Genomic DNA, 18,442 nt, shown 5'->3' with positions numbered 1-18,442 from the left:
TTGTTGTTTTGTGTCATTATGTCAAAGGGCAAGGTCAAAGTGATCCCGGGACTTAAAATCAGACAGGCTATCATAGAGGTGGGGGCATACTACATGTATTTTACAAACAGCTCTTCTTTCTTTTTAAAATAATTCGAGAAATGAAGATCCACGGCTTAATTTGCTTGTTTGTAGGATAAGTTTTAAGACTTAAGTACAACAAAATTACCACTGAACCACTCAATTATAAATTTATCTTTGTACTACAATATATATATTCCGAACGAAACGGAGTAACCGAGCTACCTGTTAAATGACCAAAAGGTATAATGAAAACGGCAATTGTATTTGCACATGAAACTTTTATTCAATTTTTCCCTGGATTTTATTTTGTAATGCTTTAAATCTTGAAAACAAAAAAAGTTAGTGCAATACGTTATTACGTAAATCTGGATTTAGTTTTGGAAATGTCGCAACTATTTAAGGACAGACCTTCAAAACAGCTAGAAATGCTGATTAAAACATGTTATAATTTGTTATTTTTACATAGAAAATAGCGGGGGGGGGGGGGGATGAGATCGCACTAAACAACAAAGATGGTGGCACTACACGAAAAGGTGAGTTCTTCCTAAATATTGTGTTTTTTTAAAACATTTTGAAGAAAATCGCCTAGCTAGCTAGCTATAAACATGGTACACACCTTTTTGAACATACCAAGCTGTAGTAGTTTTTCCGGAATGTTGGTCACAGGATTCGAATCGAGGGAAAATGTAAATAAAATCGTAGGGTAAGGTTCAGTGCATTTAGCTTAAAGAGTACTTTTCTCTAAGTATTCACGAATATATACACTTTTATCATAAACTATAGATTTCTGTTTTAAATATACACCCAAAGATATCTGTCCGGTGCTAAAATAACTTTAAAATTTCCTAAAAACTCAATTTTAATTGTCATGGTAAGGTTCAGTGCCCAAAAATCGATGGGTAAGGTTCAGTGCATTTCAAACACATCTTTTTAGGGGTTCATAATTTCTCATTTCAGGAGGTATCTGGTTGAACATTATAAGTGTCCGAAACAGCAGACTTAAGGTATTAAATTTCCTTTCATTCTGAGACCAGTTACAGTGTGTCACTAATGGCATAGTTGAATAAGTTATGTTATATGTAAATAATTTCATTATATTTTATGAAATTATTTTGAAGCAAGGAAATGTATGACCACTGAAAACTGCTGTGCAGTTAAACACATTCGGTTGTTATCAAAGCCTTTAATCACGATTTTTCTTTCACAATATGATAGTGCTTGGAAGATGGATATTTAGAAATCTGTCATCAACAAGCTGGGCCTTAACGAGTTTAGAGTATATTCCCAGGGAATGTACCATAAACACCTCATAGTTATTATACCTCACTAAACACGACAGTACGATGGCGAAACGCGACAGTCCGATGGTGACAGTCCATCGTATAGTCGCGCTTCCCCATCGTGCTGTTCGTGCTTACGATGCTGATTAAACAACATTTTTCTTCATTTTCTTCATTATTATTAATTGTATTCATTTGGATGTCACTCTGCTGGGTGATTTTCATTTAAATAACACCCAGGTGATATTCGTTTGAATAACAGCTGCTGAGTGATATTCATTTCAATAATACCCGAGCCGAAAAGCGTTCCAATTATTTGATCATTGGACAGAGTAGACAATACTATAAAATAAAGTTTTGATTTAAGTCGATCCATGTATAAACAGAGAAAAGATAGTGAAGCGCGACAGTACGATGGTGCAGTACGATGGTGACAGTCCATCGTTCTGTCGCGCTTCGCCATCGTACCGTCGTACCTTCGCGCTTTCGTTTTCCTAGGGAGCAGGCGCTGGCCCTTACGTTACACTGTATGTTTCACCCTGAAGTTTTATTTCTTACATATTTTTTTCAAGTTTATCGTTTACTGTGACTAAAAAACATCTGCTCATAAAGACCGCCCTGATAATGATTCGTGTTAGACACCACATGTGAACATTTACCGTCCAAAATGATACAGTTTTAAGTTACCTTAACATGTGATCATGGTTTTTACATTCAAACATGTGTTTAAAGACCATCTGTGAACAGATACTACATGATTCTTATTAGTTTGATTTTCAGTTTATTCCACCTGTAAATAAATACTACTTACACATAATCACAGTGTATAGACTCTCTGTACGCCCAAACGGAAGTCGCCAATAATTAGGCGTTCACTTTCGTTTTTCAAATTTTTGGAAGCTGTCGGTAGTGAGTATTTTTATGTTTTTCTTTGCCTATTTGAAATAAATATTCTTGTCGTATATATTTTTCAATGTATGATAAATGTCTCTGCAACAAACTGCCGTTAATTAGACATTAACACATTAAATTAAAACGTATTTTCACCTAAAACCCAGCAGGTCAAAGCAAAAGACGATGCATTCAGGCTAAAAATGCTCATTATTTAGGAACTGCTTGTGAAATACGTGTCAGAACCGTTTCTGAATGTTAAATTATAAATCCATGCAAATGAGTTTATACCTACAAATATGAATTTGCAATCCTGAATAGTTTAAATATTGTTTAATTCAACATGCATCTGAATTATGCACTGACCGCCTAGTCGCAAAACTTTATATAAAACTGTTCCACTATTTCCCAAAACACTGTACGCCTATTCAATAAAGAAATGACGACGTGTTTGGGCTTGTAGGCTCTATACACTGTACTTATTGAATTTATAAATATAAGTTTTGTATTATATTTTACTTGCGACAATGAAACAGTATTTATTGGTCTGTTTCACCAACGATGTCCTTGTCTTGGACAAGAAATAGAACCTGTGTACGTGTTTCCGTTAACATACGAGAAAAATATATATTTATTCCGCTCAGCTTGACAGGACACTTTGTTTCGTTTTTTTTTCTTTGTTTTTCAGCTCGACTATTTGGGGAATAGCGGTGCTATTCTACTCGCCCCGGTTTCGGTTAAAGTTAAGTTTTTCGGCAACCTTTTTTTTCTGTCACATCTTTTTTTGTTTTACCTTTGCTTATACCTTACTGTTACTTCACATAAACATTGTGCAAACAAAGCCGTTTTATGCTGGGACTGCCCATTATACCCAAGGTGAAGGTCACTCAAGGTGTTGTTCTTGAAACTATTTTTTGAGTTTAAGCTCCGCCAACAGACAAACGCGCTGTCTACTTGAAACCTTTGTACAATCAAAGTGTCCAAAACGAGTCCGCTCATCTATCTTCCAAGACGGTGGTTAGTTATACATGTAGAACAACTGATGTAAACATTAGGAGCCAGGTCATTTTCATTTTGATTTGTAACGATTACTGCAATAATTATTAATGCAAAAGAAAAATAACTGGATATTAGCTTCAATCTGCTTGATTTTGACTGATATCAGCGGTGATTTGGAGCCGGATATCAAAATAAACAGAAATTACCGATAACCGTGCCGATGGCAGCTGTTTCTTCTGTGAATGATGATAAAGTTCCCGAGGTAAAGTCCGAACAAGTCTCTTAGATGCCGGAAATGGATCAAACACTGAGTTGTGCCACGTAACGATTATATGAATGATGCGTTAGTGATTTATGTGTAAAGAATCTAGTCCTTATTACAAAAAATAATTTCAAACACTATGCAGGTTAGAGTTTATTAGTACGCATTTACCAAATTGAATAAGTCGCGCGGCTGTGCCGCGCTAGACTAAATTAATTTGATAATTACTTACTAATAAACACTAACTTTTACGAAAAGTGGATTCGAAACTGCAGTAATAACATATAAACTGGTCCGTGACTGTTACGAAAACGAAAGAAATTATAACTATTACTTTTTAACTGTTGGTTATCATAAAACAAAGTCAAATTATTGAAATATATGAATGAAAAGAAGTGTTGAATAGGCGTACAGTTTTTTGACTAAGCGTTCAGTCCGGATTTTAGAAATTGCAATTAGGATATATGTCTCAGAAAAACACATTTTCCTAAAAACGCATTCGTTACCATAGAGCCATGCTAGTATTTATCGATGCGTAAGATATTTATCTACGAAGTAGCAAAGGTTTCAATTCTTTGCAAAAGCTCAAGATACATGTATTTCAAAGAATTGATAGTTTCATTACAAAATCGAACAAATACCTACACGTGATTTGACTTGAAATGAAGTATATTAAGAGTTTTAATAGGCGTTTAGTATCTACGTAAACAGTAGCTCTTAAACAATACGTAGATTAAAAATACACTTACGTTATGCGATATTAACGAAATAAACAATGAAATTCCAAGTCATCCGCGACAGCAAAAATTTGTGTTTTGATTTCTGAACGCCTAGTTTTTTGCGACTTCCGGTTGGGCGTACAGAGAGTCTATACACTGTGATAATGGCCACTATTTGGCTTTATCAGTTTACACAGGTTTTGCCAAATCGTAATCCATACTTCATCATTCAGATGTTTTCTTGTAAGTGCATAGAATAAAGTTGCCAAATAACCAGCTTTAAAATGTCTGTATAACAGAAATGTTGTTATTTCTCTGAAACAAAAATAAAAATATTTATGGTTGCCAGCTTTTTTAGGCAGTGGCAGGCATCATAAACTATGAGATGCTGATAAATAACAAAACCAGTTTTGTCTAATAATGTAGGATACCTTTCTTATCACGTTGCTAGACGAGACAAGAATATCTAAGGACAAGTTTGAATCTTCTCCATTTTTTTATTCATTTTGTTTGGAAGTCTCGTCTACTTTAGGATTCTTATCCCAAATTCCGTTTTGAGTTTCAGCTGGGCAGCTTATTTCTCCAGTCTTCACGAAGAAGCAAGAATCTCCCAAGACATCCAAACCTAAAATGACGTCTGTTGTAAGGTTTGCATGGGGAGGAACTATTACACGAGACTCGGTTATGGAGGATATCATGTTACAGATTTAGGATGATGCTGCTAGTTTTCCTGGATAACGTTACAGCATATGAAGGATAATAATCGCTGGTGGTGGTTTGTTGACCAAAGAAATGGTAAAGATTCATCACTTTTTTGCAAAAATATAAATTGTATTTCTAGATCAATGGTATGTACCTCATTTGAGACATGGCTTAATATACGAAACACAGTATATTGAAGTCTATCAAGCGTTTTATGACAGAAATCGAAAGTTGGATATAAAATTATCAAAAAGGATTTGATAAAAAGAGATTTCAACCATATTTTATGCTGATTTGCACAAATCAAATTCGGGCATGCACTTATAATTCGAGGTAGAAACATTACTGTGGGTCTAATTGTTTGTGGGGTGCTACTTCTGGATGTGTTACAGATTAAGGATGATACTTTTTGGAATACGTTTAGACAGTATACAACACCAGAATGGTAAATAAAATTTAAACATCATCAATAATGCATTTATGAAAGATGTAACAAATGCATTTTTTTCGAAATTCCAAACCAACATTTGTACAGACTAAAATGATATAAACATTTTCAATGGAAAGCTGGTGTTCTATATCAAATGTACATGATACCATAATCACTTGTTCGCATTGAATCGTCGTTTGCACTTTAATCGACTGATCCTTTATAAATAGTACCTGTTTAGGCTATGTCCTAGCTTCAGTAGAACTCTAAAAATGTTTCTGTGTGTGTCTTTAACAACTATTTCTGTTAATAATATGCTTTAAATGCTTAAAAGAAAATATCCCCTTGGTAATAGGGAACTTAAGAATTGATTGACTTTTCTAAAGACAATTCGTACATATGTAATAAAACTTGGTTTCAAATAACAAAAGATACTTTTTGTGAAAATATGTATACGTATATACTGTTAGAACAACCGCCTGCTTGCCAAATTAAACTTGACCTACTTATATTATATTACGCCAGAGCCTCGGTATGTTAAATGCAGGATATTCCAAAAACTTGTAACAATCAGAAGGAATATATCATTCCCGATCAAAACATATTTCTCTCGGACATCAGGTCTACCGACGTGATACTTCTGTCTAGAATACAATGAATGCGGGCAACAAATGGTCTGTGGGCCAGTTTCTGAAAGTCCTCTAGTTTTTCGATTTCGTAACCCAGAAATTAGGCAAAGGTTCATCCACTTCAGCCATTAATACATTCATTCCGGGATTGTTTAAGACCGGATGTCGCTTTCTACCGTATGTCAAATAAAAATTATACACATTTTAGTAAACCTTGTGTATGAAAAATGCGGAATTCTCTCTCTTTGAAAGTATTGTTGGCTACACACGAATTCTTAACAGATTGTTTCAATACTGACTTTCAGATATTAGAGTTTTGCTTATATAACTGTTCTAAATCAATTAAAGCTTCACTGTAACAAAGTTTTCCAAATTTTGACGATTTCTACCAAAATTTAGGGGTCAAAATACCCCACCCACCCGAGCTACATTTTTGCCATTTTGAATATCTCATAAAATTATCAAAATTACTATATTTTTTAATAAGACATCATCAAATAATTGTGTTAAGATTCACAATTTTACATATTTTCATGAGAGAATATGAAATATTGCAATCACTTTAGGTTATAGACAACGTGCATGCAAATGTAATACATATAAATCACATACTGTTTCTCAATAAATCAAGCCTATTTGTGTTTCATTCAGAAAGGTTTTGGGTACCAATAATTTTCTTCTATTTTAGATGTCAAAGTAAGCTTACATGTATAATTTTAACCTTTATTTGATAAAGATACTTTAAAATGTAACATACGTAACAGCCGCCACTCAAATTTTCCACCTTGAAGAATTTGCAACATTGAAAATACTCAAGCAATTGCATTTGTATGCTTTTAATTAAAATAAACTATGCACACATGACCGTTATAATTTTGTTGGACTTAACCCTGTAACTATTCTTAATTATAGGATGTCGACAAACTACAGTAAAACAACGGTGCCTCTTTCAGCATCACTGTAAAGATAGCATAGATTTAATAGTATTTTATGGATTCTGCTTCAAAAGATAGCATATTGATAATTAACAATAGACTTGGTTACAGTTTGTACGCAGTCTGAATATTTTTGTCTTTCATTCAAAATAAATACAGAACGTGAGGGTATCTAAGAATCAAATGTACGTTACCTAGGTTTTAGTTTATACTTATTTGTTATAGCTCGATTGTAATGAAGCTTCAAGCCTTTTGAAACCACTCTTTGAGTCCGCTTCCTGGAGAAACCAATACTGGTGCCATATGAGAGGTCATGGTCGTGATCCTAGTGAGGCTCGAAACCAGAACCACTGGATTGAGCGGCCGGCACCTTATCCACTAGACCACTCTCCTACCTAGGTTTTAAAGGTCACCTATTCAATTTTATATTTCGTATATAATTATTCTAGGCTAATACATAAATCATGCTTACTGGCATCGCAAAGCACCAACTCAGTCAGTTTTTACAGCATTACAAAGATGAAATGAATAATATATTATGAAACATACGTTACCAAGATTACACAGAACATTAAGTAATATTAAAGCTACATTAAGTAACATTAAAGCTATTATAGTTTTGGGTTTCGATGGACTTAGGCGGTTTCAAGACAGAGGATTTTATATTTTAATGCGTTGTTTTGATATTTACGGAAGGTAAGATTGTATTCATCACTGAAATTATCGGTTTATATGCATTATGTGTTCAAAGTTGCTGATATAATTCCTGAAGTAAATAAACACGGCACATTTTGAACTTATGGAGCATCATACATATACAGTACAACATGGGTACATGTAGTGAAACAAATGACACTTTTTGTAAAACATGCTTTTTAAAATAGTTCTGTTTCTGACCATGATGATTTTCAAATATCACTTAAAATGTGGGACGGAATTACTGAACTACGAATTCATATTACATTCCCTTAACGGAAACATAGATAAGACTCCTTGTTCATATCCTGATTGTGGTATCATTATTGTCAGTTCTGCGTTCTTACTAAAATTCAATATTCTATTTTCAAAACTATTAACAAATACAAAGAAACTAGTTCGTTCAAAAATTGGTGTATTTCAACTGTTACATTTAGATTAACTTGGTATGTAACTGTGTTTCAACCATTAAGTCTAGTAACTACCTTAATCTAATTTCGGTAACGTATGTTTCAGAACTACACAAGAGGACACATTATAACACCTATGTACACCATATGACAGAAATATACTCTAAATTTTGATATGAGAGGTTGCGTGGAAGTCACTTTTCGGTATCAGTATCAGAATAAGTTCATCATACACATACATACTTACAGAGTCTGTACTATTTGCTTGGAAAACGCCAGTGGTAATTTGATATCTTCATGACATATCTGTAAAAACTCTTTTCAGTTATGTGCTTTATTCCGTAGTAAAATCATTAAGCTACATCCTTAAAGGGATTGAAACATACGTTACTTTAAATATTAATTACAACAATACCAATAATAATTGCTTATACAACTAAAAAAAAAAAAAAAAAAAAACAGATACGATACACGACTTTTTGATTCCAGGACTTGCTCAATTTATAGCTGCGAAGCTCTGTACTACCTGTTCATTATGTCAAGCAAATGCATTACTACAGATATATTCATAACAGTTTGGCACTATTTCAGAGGAATACGCATTGAAAGGATTTTGTTGAATGATGTATGATATATCTGACTATTTCTATTTCAAACAAAACAGATAAAACTTTCAAGCACAACCTAAAGGTACATCAATATATATGCATCTTAAATTGCTTTGATAGGTTTAGAACTGTATATGCTAATTTGTAGGAAACACTGTATATGTAACATCTATCAGGCAGCCATTCTGATACAAATTAATATTACATTTTAGCTACATTCAAAATCCTTTGAATGAAAATTGAGAGTAACATGTTTAGTTTTAAAAGAAATAAAAGCAGTATTTAAATCATATTACTATTATGTCTTTTATGGTACGCATTTTGAAAATGGCGCCATCTTGATTAAAACAAAAGAAGTAGTTCATATTGGTAATGTAGTTTTCCATTGAACATTATAAATCCTTTAAAATGTTTTAAAAGACATAAGTGTTTGTACAATGATCTTTTTCATTACCTCAGAAGAAAGTGATAATTTCATGATATGTTCCATTCTCCATTTCTCATTATTCCACTAGGATACACTGTATATGTAACATATATCAGGCAGCCATTCTGATACAAATTAATATTACATTTTAACTACATTCAAAATCCTTTGAATGAAAATTGAGAGTAACATGTTTAGATTTAAAAGAAATAAAATCAGTATTTAAATCATATTACTGTTATGTCTTTTATGGTACGCATTTTGAAAATGGCGCCATCTTGATTAAAACAATAGAAGTAGTTCATATTGGTAACGTAGTTTTCAATTGAAATTATTTTAACTTCTATTACAGCAATGATTACTTAAATCTTATCCATATGTATGTTTGCAAACTTACTTTTGGCGACCAGTTTGAAAATGACAGAACAGTATCTTTATTAGATTGATCTGGATAACCAAACTTCAATCCTTGGAAACTTATTTGGTTTGTTTTATAATACTGAATATCTAAACAGTAGTAGCTCATCAATATTTGTACATGTAGCTGATTTCAGGTGGTCATTTTGTGAGCGGTAAAATCCTCTGTAACATGTTTCAATCAATATCAAGTGATTCGTGTTATAGTTTTGACTTTTAAAGAGCTACGCCTCTTTCATATGTGCATGTGTGATCAAATTTAAAGCAGTTATTTGGAAATTTGGAAAATGGTGGCCGTCTAAATTTGTATAGTCTGCGTAACTAAATAACCTAATTTGTTGGTAGTTTAACAAACATAAATTTTAGGTGATTTAATAACTACGTACAAAATGACTACTAAGAAGACCTAAGCTAGAAGAGAACTAAAGTCATCAAAATATAAAAACTTTTGTTGCATTAACTCATATGTATAATAATTTTGGATTAATTTGAAATAGCTGTCATCTTGAATAAAGACTTATATTGCTGGATCTGCTTCCATTTTGATGTTCTCCATAGGGAACTTCCATAAAACGTTTGCGGTCGTTTTAGTTTTTGCAATACTTTCATCATTTTTACTGCACTAGCAAAGAATACGTCTGTCAGTATGCAATTCGCCCAGAAATAAAACATAAACAATAGGTTTAGCCAACTGATATTAAAGTGTAAAGGTGTCTGAAATTTTTAGTTAATTATTCATTCATTTCGTTTCATTACTGTAAACATTAGGATTCTGTTCCTTTATAAAGGATTAAAAATTCTAAAGATTTCCCGCATAAATATATGTACTAATGTGGTGGGTGGGGTACATCAACCCCTACTTTTTACATTTTATTCAGTATATAATACATATCGTAGCATTCTTTGACAACAAAAGTAAATTATTGATTATTTCAGACATTAAAAGATAAGATTTGTTATAAGAAATGTCGCATAAATGTCTCTTTTACCATCCAAATCGGCGATATCCCTATGCAATGCTAAATCGTATTTATTAGACACCAACGTTTTTAAAATCGTCATTAAATTTTACTGACATGTCGCTCAGACCGACATCCACCCTTAAAAGTTTCCTAAATGATAGTATAACATCATGGTATAGCTCAACCTTTGCCTAATTTCTGGGTTACGACTTTCAAATTTTTTGACCTTGGCCCTCGGACCAAAAAGCCAACATAATGTTTTTAAGAGGAGTTTTCATTTTTCCTTCTGTATTTTGCTGAAAGACACCTAATGGGCACAAATATTTACTTAATTGCGATAAATATTTCAGTAATAGTATCATAAAGGTACAGTGTGTTATCTTTTTAACTAGAAAACTAAAAATATTATTGTCACAAATATTTTCAATTACAAAAATCAACAGTCGAAAATGTTAATATCATTTTAGTATATACAGATGTTGATTTGGAATTTCGAAAAAATGCACTTGGTATTATATATTTGGTTTAAGCAATATTTTATTCATATATATACATATGAAACACTACATTATTAAGGCATGAAGGATTGAGTAGAAAGCTAAGCTTATTTGAAACTCTCCTTAAATATAATATATTTGTTACATCTTACAAAAATAAACGCATTATTAATTAACAAATTCGAATGGTTTATCGTCTAATTTACCACGGTTCAGAGTTCAGATGGAATTGAACCACGAGGGCGTTAAGCCCGAGTGGTTAAATACTGTGAACGGTGAACCGTGGTAAACTAGACGATCAATCACAAGAAGGCATTGATTTGTTTTCATTCTGACATGCTTATTTAATAAATATTATGCTGGACTTCATTTATCCGAGGAGTTATGTATCGGGCGTCATGCGGCAATTTTGACGTCATAATTGACGTCTTAATGCTCTCTTACAGGTCCGTGCGTCAACCGTTGTTTATCCAAGAATATACAGAGCTTGATTTCCTTCTTTTTTTAAATGGAAATCAAATCGAGCCATGTTAGAATGATGTTTAAATTTTATTTACTATTCTGGTGTTGTAAACTGTATTATTCAATAAAACCACGAAAAGCTAAACCACAGTATTTTTTCTATCTCGTATTATAAGTGCATGCCTGAAAGGGCTTTTTATCGATGCAAATGCAAAATATGGTTGAAATAATCAATTCCTTTTTGGTAATTTTATATCATAATTTTGATTTCTGTCATAAAACGCTTGATAGACTTCAATATACTGTGTATTGACCTAGAAATACAATTTATATGTTTGCAAAAAAGGGATAAATCTTTACCATTTCTTTGGTCAACAAACCACCACCAGCGATTATTATCCTTCATATCCTGTAACGTTATTCGGGAAAACTATAGCAGCAGCATCCGAAATCTGTAACATGATATCCTCCATAACCGAGTCTCGTGTAACAGTTCCTCTCCCGTGGTTTGGGACGACCCCGATACTCCCTTAAAGCCTGGTACCGGAAGCTCAATCTCCACAACTTTAGCCTTAAAAAGCTCACCTACTGCAGTAAACAACTCAATTTAAAACATCTTTAACTTTCTTTGACAAGGAAGTCACGTGTTTTGACTGGTCACTGAAACTAACAGCAGAAGAGAGCAAAGGGTGTGTAATTAAAAAGAAATCTTATCTACATGTCTCACCAATTTTATTAGCGACATGACACTCAAGTGTCTTAACTTAAGTCAAGAAAAGGTCTATTGTCAAGTTAGGTGTGTAAATGGTTATCTGCAGCTGACTTTACTGTTGTATATTACAAGAAAACATGTTTTAATTAGCCTTATTTTCACAGTAGCCTGTAGCATTATTTTTGCAGCTGCCTCCACAATTACAGCCTGGAACAAAAATTTACGTCCACTTTGTCAGGTGCTGTGGGGTGCTTCTAACATTTGCTGCTACTTCATTGGCGTTAAGTGATGTTTCGAAAATTACGGGCAATGATAATATTGGCTCAAGTGTGTTGTGTGCACATAACCTTTTGTACACAATTGCTTTTAGGACAATAAATAATGTTTCTGGCTCCGGGACGCTTGATACATTGCCCACTGCTTTAATTGCATCCATGTTTGGAATATTTAGGGCAATAATAATGATCGGACGCTGTATACATATGATGCTGCTATAAAAATATCTTTTGGACATTTTTGGCGATAACAATGCTGGCTCTGGTACGGTTTATAGATTACCAGCAGCTTTGATGGCTCTATGTTTGAATAAGGGCAAATAAGGGCAATATTGCTGCTAGCATAAAATTATTTTGCAATAACAATACTGCGGCTTTAATGGCATTTAATATATTTTGGCAATGACAATGCTGATAAAATCTTGATGGTTAAAATCTTAGCTTAAAAGGAATTTTTCGCATTTTTCAAGTAAAAATCCAGCTGAAATAGATGTGTGTGTAAAAAGGGTGGAGGAAATTATAGCTTTTAATCCAATATACCAAACTTTTCCTGTTACGAGTACGAAATAATAACTTTCCAAATATGACTTTTCTTATTTTGACTGGGGCAGTCTTTTTAAGAAAAGTCAAACTGTACACAGGAGTTGCTTCCCTTCAACTTCAGAAACTCTGCCTAATCACTGCGTACAAGATTGAAGAAAATGAATTATTTTATTAGTCAGTTTTCTTTATTTCTAAAGCATCAACATCAAGTACTTATGCGGCATTATCGTTAATTCAACACATTTAAAAGCACAGCAAACGAAAAACGCTGTTATAAAACATTCAGCAAAAACACACTATGAGCAGTAATATGCGCATAATGCCACTTTAATGCAGTTAGTCACAATCAAATTTTAGTTACAATCAAATGAACTGAAGAGAACAGACACAAAGGGATCCTACATTGTTACATTAAATCTATGAATTTATACAAAATGTGAACAGCCAACATAATCTTAATATATAAAATAAGTCATTTCATTCATCATTATATTTAACATTATTATCCTCTATAAATGTATATTGAATATCGCAGTTACGCACATTGCACAGTGTACAAAGCTTTTTTGTTGATTCTAAAACGGTACGCGTCGTACGCATATATGAAATATTGTCATTTCTATTTTAGTGATTTTTCATGCATGATTTTAACCATGCCTAAGACTGGATTATAGACAGCATTTAACTATGCATAACATAGGATGATAGAAACGAAAAAGTGGAAACTCCACAGGTCGCTCAACACGACAGAAACGAAAATGTTGCAGGTTTGTTCACAGACGGTAGGGGAAATCCACGCCCTCTAGCCCCGGGCTGAGCAGAACTCGACATTTACAAATGCTACAAGTACAAAAAACAATTTAGAAACACCTGTAGATGTCTTCATACGGCGGTGCACATGGAACCTTCAATGATACACTAGCGTGTAATTCCATGACAAGCGGCGTATGGTCCCCAGTTTAAAAAGGGTTTGTCCTAAACGAGAAAACAATGGACAGATTTAAAGAAACTGGAATTTAGAAAGGGGATCCAGCATACCACAGGACCTGCCAAAAGACAAACTTAAATAGCAGGCACCATATCAAAGGGGTGATTATACAATGATGTGAACGCGGGAGTATTGGCCAGCTGAGAAACTAAACAGTACCAATAACACGACATAGAAGTCGTACTAAACGATCTGAGAAGTTCGAAAATATAACAGTCCTGACTGAATGTACGGAGCGCTACACGGCACAAATAACGCTGCTGTGATAATAAAAAGAAGAAGTGGAAACTCCACAGGTCGGAACAGTGGAAACTCCACACGACAAAAACGAAGATGTTGCAGGCTCTATTTATTTAGACCGCAGTTAACTATACCTTAGATTGATCATAATATAGATTGATCATGAAACATATTTTATCATGATTTAGAAACAGTTTGGATCATAGAACGTATTCAACCATGCCTTATAGATTGGATCATAGATCACATTTGAACATGTCTCAGTTTGGACACTTTTTATCAATTACCTTGAAGGTACAAATGGATTCTTTTTATTGACAAAATTACCAGTGAAGGATAAATTCACAAATGAAAAGGTGGTTGTAAAAAGTCAGTAGTAAAGAAAATAGGTCAGATACTAACAGGATAAAATTTATTGAATTAGTCAAAATTAATGAACGTAAAGAGTAATACAAATAAACTAGTTCATGCTATCATCAAATGCATAGAAATATTTTGCTTACATTACAAGCAGGTTTTAGAAAAGGAAAGGGCACGGTTGATAATGTTTTCATACTTAATTCTTTAGTAAAATTATGTCTTAACCTTTAGGCTGCTGGCGGCAAGTGATTTTTGCCTTTGCGACCAGTGCAGACCTAGATCAGCCTGCACATCTGTGCAGTCTGATCATGGTCTGCAACTGTTCGCTATTCAGTCAGTATATTTTCAGTGAACATCCCTTAGAATAACAAGTGGAACTGCCCAAATTGAATGATGCACTAGTCCATTTTAGAGATTTAGCAGGCTAAAGGTTAACAGGGGCGATAACCTTTACTGCGTTTTTGTAGATTTTCAAAAGGCGTTTGATGTTAAAATGAATTCTTTATTTTATAAAAAATGTTGTCGCCATGGAAACATAATTTGAGTATTAAGTTTATCTGCTTTCATACCAGAGTAATATGACTTTTAATTATAATTATGTAAACAATTTAATGTTATATAATCATGACATCACTGATACTTTTAATTTTCAATTTACACTGTCATTGAGCAATGCATCTTAAGTACATTTGAAGTTGAATGACACATTACAAATATTAGATATTTATGGAATTGCTTTTAGATATTTTTGAGATGAATATTATATAAATCAGAAAAATCACAAATTCTAGTTCTTCTAGAGAACTAATATATATTTTATAAATTTACATTTGTGTATCAAATGTAGGCTAAAATGTCTGTTAAACTGACATTTAAAGCAATTCTTGTATTTTGTTGCTATGGAAACATGAATTGTGACATTTTTTTTTAATATAAAATAGCATATTTATAACAAGAAGGCATTATCAACTGTGCTAATCATGTTAAATACTTTTGATATTTATGGCAAAATATGAAATTAAAATATATGATAAAAATAAATGATTTTGGTATTTGTCATTATTATTAAACAAAAAGTGCAAGTTTGCGATGGGGAGTTATTGTACAAAAAATGCTATAATTTTGTTATTTTAAAACATGCAGGTCTAAAATTTTGAATTTATGTTAAGGATACATGTACAGTTCAGAATATGTGAAAAACTCAGTTTCCATAAAAATGTCATTTGGGACCATTTTGTCATGGCTTGTCACATTTTATAAGTTCATTGATATCAAACCAAAACACTCTTTAGACGGTGATGCCGATTTTGAATTTTTCTTCAGAAGAACATGGATTTAATAAAGGTACCAAAGTTGAACGCACATATTTAGGTTTTTGTCAAACGTTACTAGGTAACGAATCGCATCCTATAAGAGTGAATTGGGTTTCGCAAGTTGAACTATTAGCACGGTTAGGTGTAGGTGATGAGAAATTATTTTTAGCAAATCTTAAACAAAGGGTTATGGATACTTGTGTTACAAGATTTAAGCTCTAATGTAAATAACTCTAGCAGAGCATTTTTTTATAGAACCATTTTTTTAAAATTTAAAATCAGTGAATATCTAGACATGTTAAATGTGCAGAAATAGTAGTTTTCATTTCTGCGACGTAGGCTAATTTTCTCACTTCGAGGTGAGATATATTCCATATTCACGAAAAACAAATTTTCTTTTTATTTTATGCTTAATTACGTTGAGATGTGCATTTTACAACAAATTTTAATCTCAGCGCGGGAAACAGGCGCGCGTAAACAGACATGACCTCAGACGTGTTGTGACGTTAGAAAGAAGCACACAACATAAAGTTCCATTTAATTTATTTTTTGCTGCATAACGTTATGAAATTCTCATTAAGTAAAATAATTCTAATCGAGAAATATACTATAATGAACAAAGTGCGACTACAATTTTTCATCCTGTTTTCTCGATTTACATCTATAAAGATTTTCAATTGAGAAACAAGTGGTCGGATGAATATTATTGTTAGAAACAGCATAGATACTTACCCCTAGAAAATTTTATTAAAGACCCTTGTCTTTGTTACAATAGTAATCTTTTCCATCATTGTTATATTGCACTGTGAATGGCAAAACACTTTCATGTTAATTTGTCTCTCCCTCAAAAAGCAATTTCTGCGATGCTTTGTGATTTGGAATGTTTGTACATCGGAAATGTTTTGCCATCTTGCCATGATTTTGATATAAACTAGATACATGTATTTATCATGCTATGCTCACAGATCTTGTAAGATTTCAGGCATAATAAAGCTTTTTAAAATATATGTAAGAAAATTATCAAGTTATCTAGTTAAAGTTTGCAATTTACCCAGACAAAAGTAGCCAAAGGCTTTTTTTCATCTAGTAATAAATGCGAAAGGGTTCTTGTTAGCAGTTAGTGGACAATCGGAATACTCGACATATTCGAAAAATTATATGAAAACTGTTACTACTTACTAGTTATCGAAAAAGCGAAGGTATCTAGGAAAGCAAACATACCTGGGCACTCTTGCGGCTATTATTTGTGTAAAATCTCACTAAAGAAAAATTGCAAACAAACATTTAAGTAATTTTCTTGCTATTTATCTAGCTAACGCAATTTTTTTCGCGAACCCTACAGGCAGAAATACGATACCACAGCACCGTCAAAATAATTGGAGCCAGAATATATGTGCCAGGAAGAATTTTTTTTATTGAGTTAGCCTACGGCAAAATGTATACCGACATTTATTTTCTTACAAGATATAATTTCAATTACATATACGCCACAGTTTTACCTTAAAGTTCTATGTCTTATAATGCGCCCCCTCCCCCTCCCCTCCCAGGGATATAAACTTTTCCGTTCCATTAGATAAGTTTGGAAGCGACATCTGTCTACAGTAGAAAACTCAACAAGCGCTTGAATTTTAACATTTTTAACAGCATAACACACGCGTGGGGATTTATTCAAATGGGAATATGTATTTATGTATGAATAAAATTTAATGTTTAATATTTGAGTCTAATGTTGCATAAGAATAGGAATGATAAAAAAAAAATATTATTAAAATTATGAATAAACTGGTTACTGTTATGTTATCGATTTTCTTTGATAGAAAGTAATGGTTTTAACCATTTTATGGGTATATTATATTACCCAGCAAAAAATGACTAAATACAAATGTTTAATATATTTTTTATTTAATTAAAGATTGGCACAAAATTGTCATGACTGGATTAAGATTACTAGTAAATATATAGTTTAATAAATGCAGTTGAGTAAAAACTTGAATTGAAATTATTCAATATGAATCGACGTTGTTTCTTGCCCCGTCAACGATCGCAAGAGTTTTATGATATTAAAAACGCCAAAAAGGTGAGAGAGTGAACGAACGAACCTTCCGCCAAAAGCGGAATGTCTTAAAACGCCTTCAAAAAGTCATGACAATTTTATGCAACATACGTATACTACTGATTGAAAGTTATCGAAAAAAAAAACCACAACGACAACAACTTAAAAGAAGTTTGAATATTTCCAGTTTCCGGTTAAAAACCAAGTAGTCCAAGTTAATGTAGCCTTTTTATTAATCAGTAAACAATTATAAATTCAGTGGACAGGGTAAAGCCGTATCATGTCTCATCTGTGTTGGGAAAATTTGTTCACTATTCAGTTGGAACATATAAACATCACCCGAGATAGCGTCAGCCATAATGTCATATCCCAGGGAAAAAAATGGCAATCGTCTGATGAAAAATATACAAAATCTTGATTCATATCAGGGAATTTCATATAAGCACCCCCGTTTTTTATGAAGTAAGTTCCCAGACAACTGTTTACTTTTGCTCGCATTTTGTTTGCTGCAGCATAGTGCGGAATATAACGCAAAGACTTCTCGGTAGAATCTTAGACCAAACAAACCA

The sequence above is a fragment of the Mercenaria mercenaria genome, chromosome 1 (assembly GCF_021730395.1).
Source record: "Mercenaria mercenaria strain notata chromosome 1, MADL_Memer_1, whole genome shotgun sequence".
Lineage (NCBI taxonomy): Eukaryota > Metazoa > Mollusca > Bivalvia > Venerida > Veneridae > Mercenaria > Mercenaria mercenaria.
The sequence above is the reverse complement of the archived record's forward strand: the minus strand, read 5'-3'. Positions refer to the sequence as shown.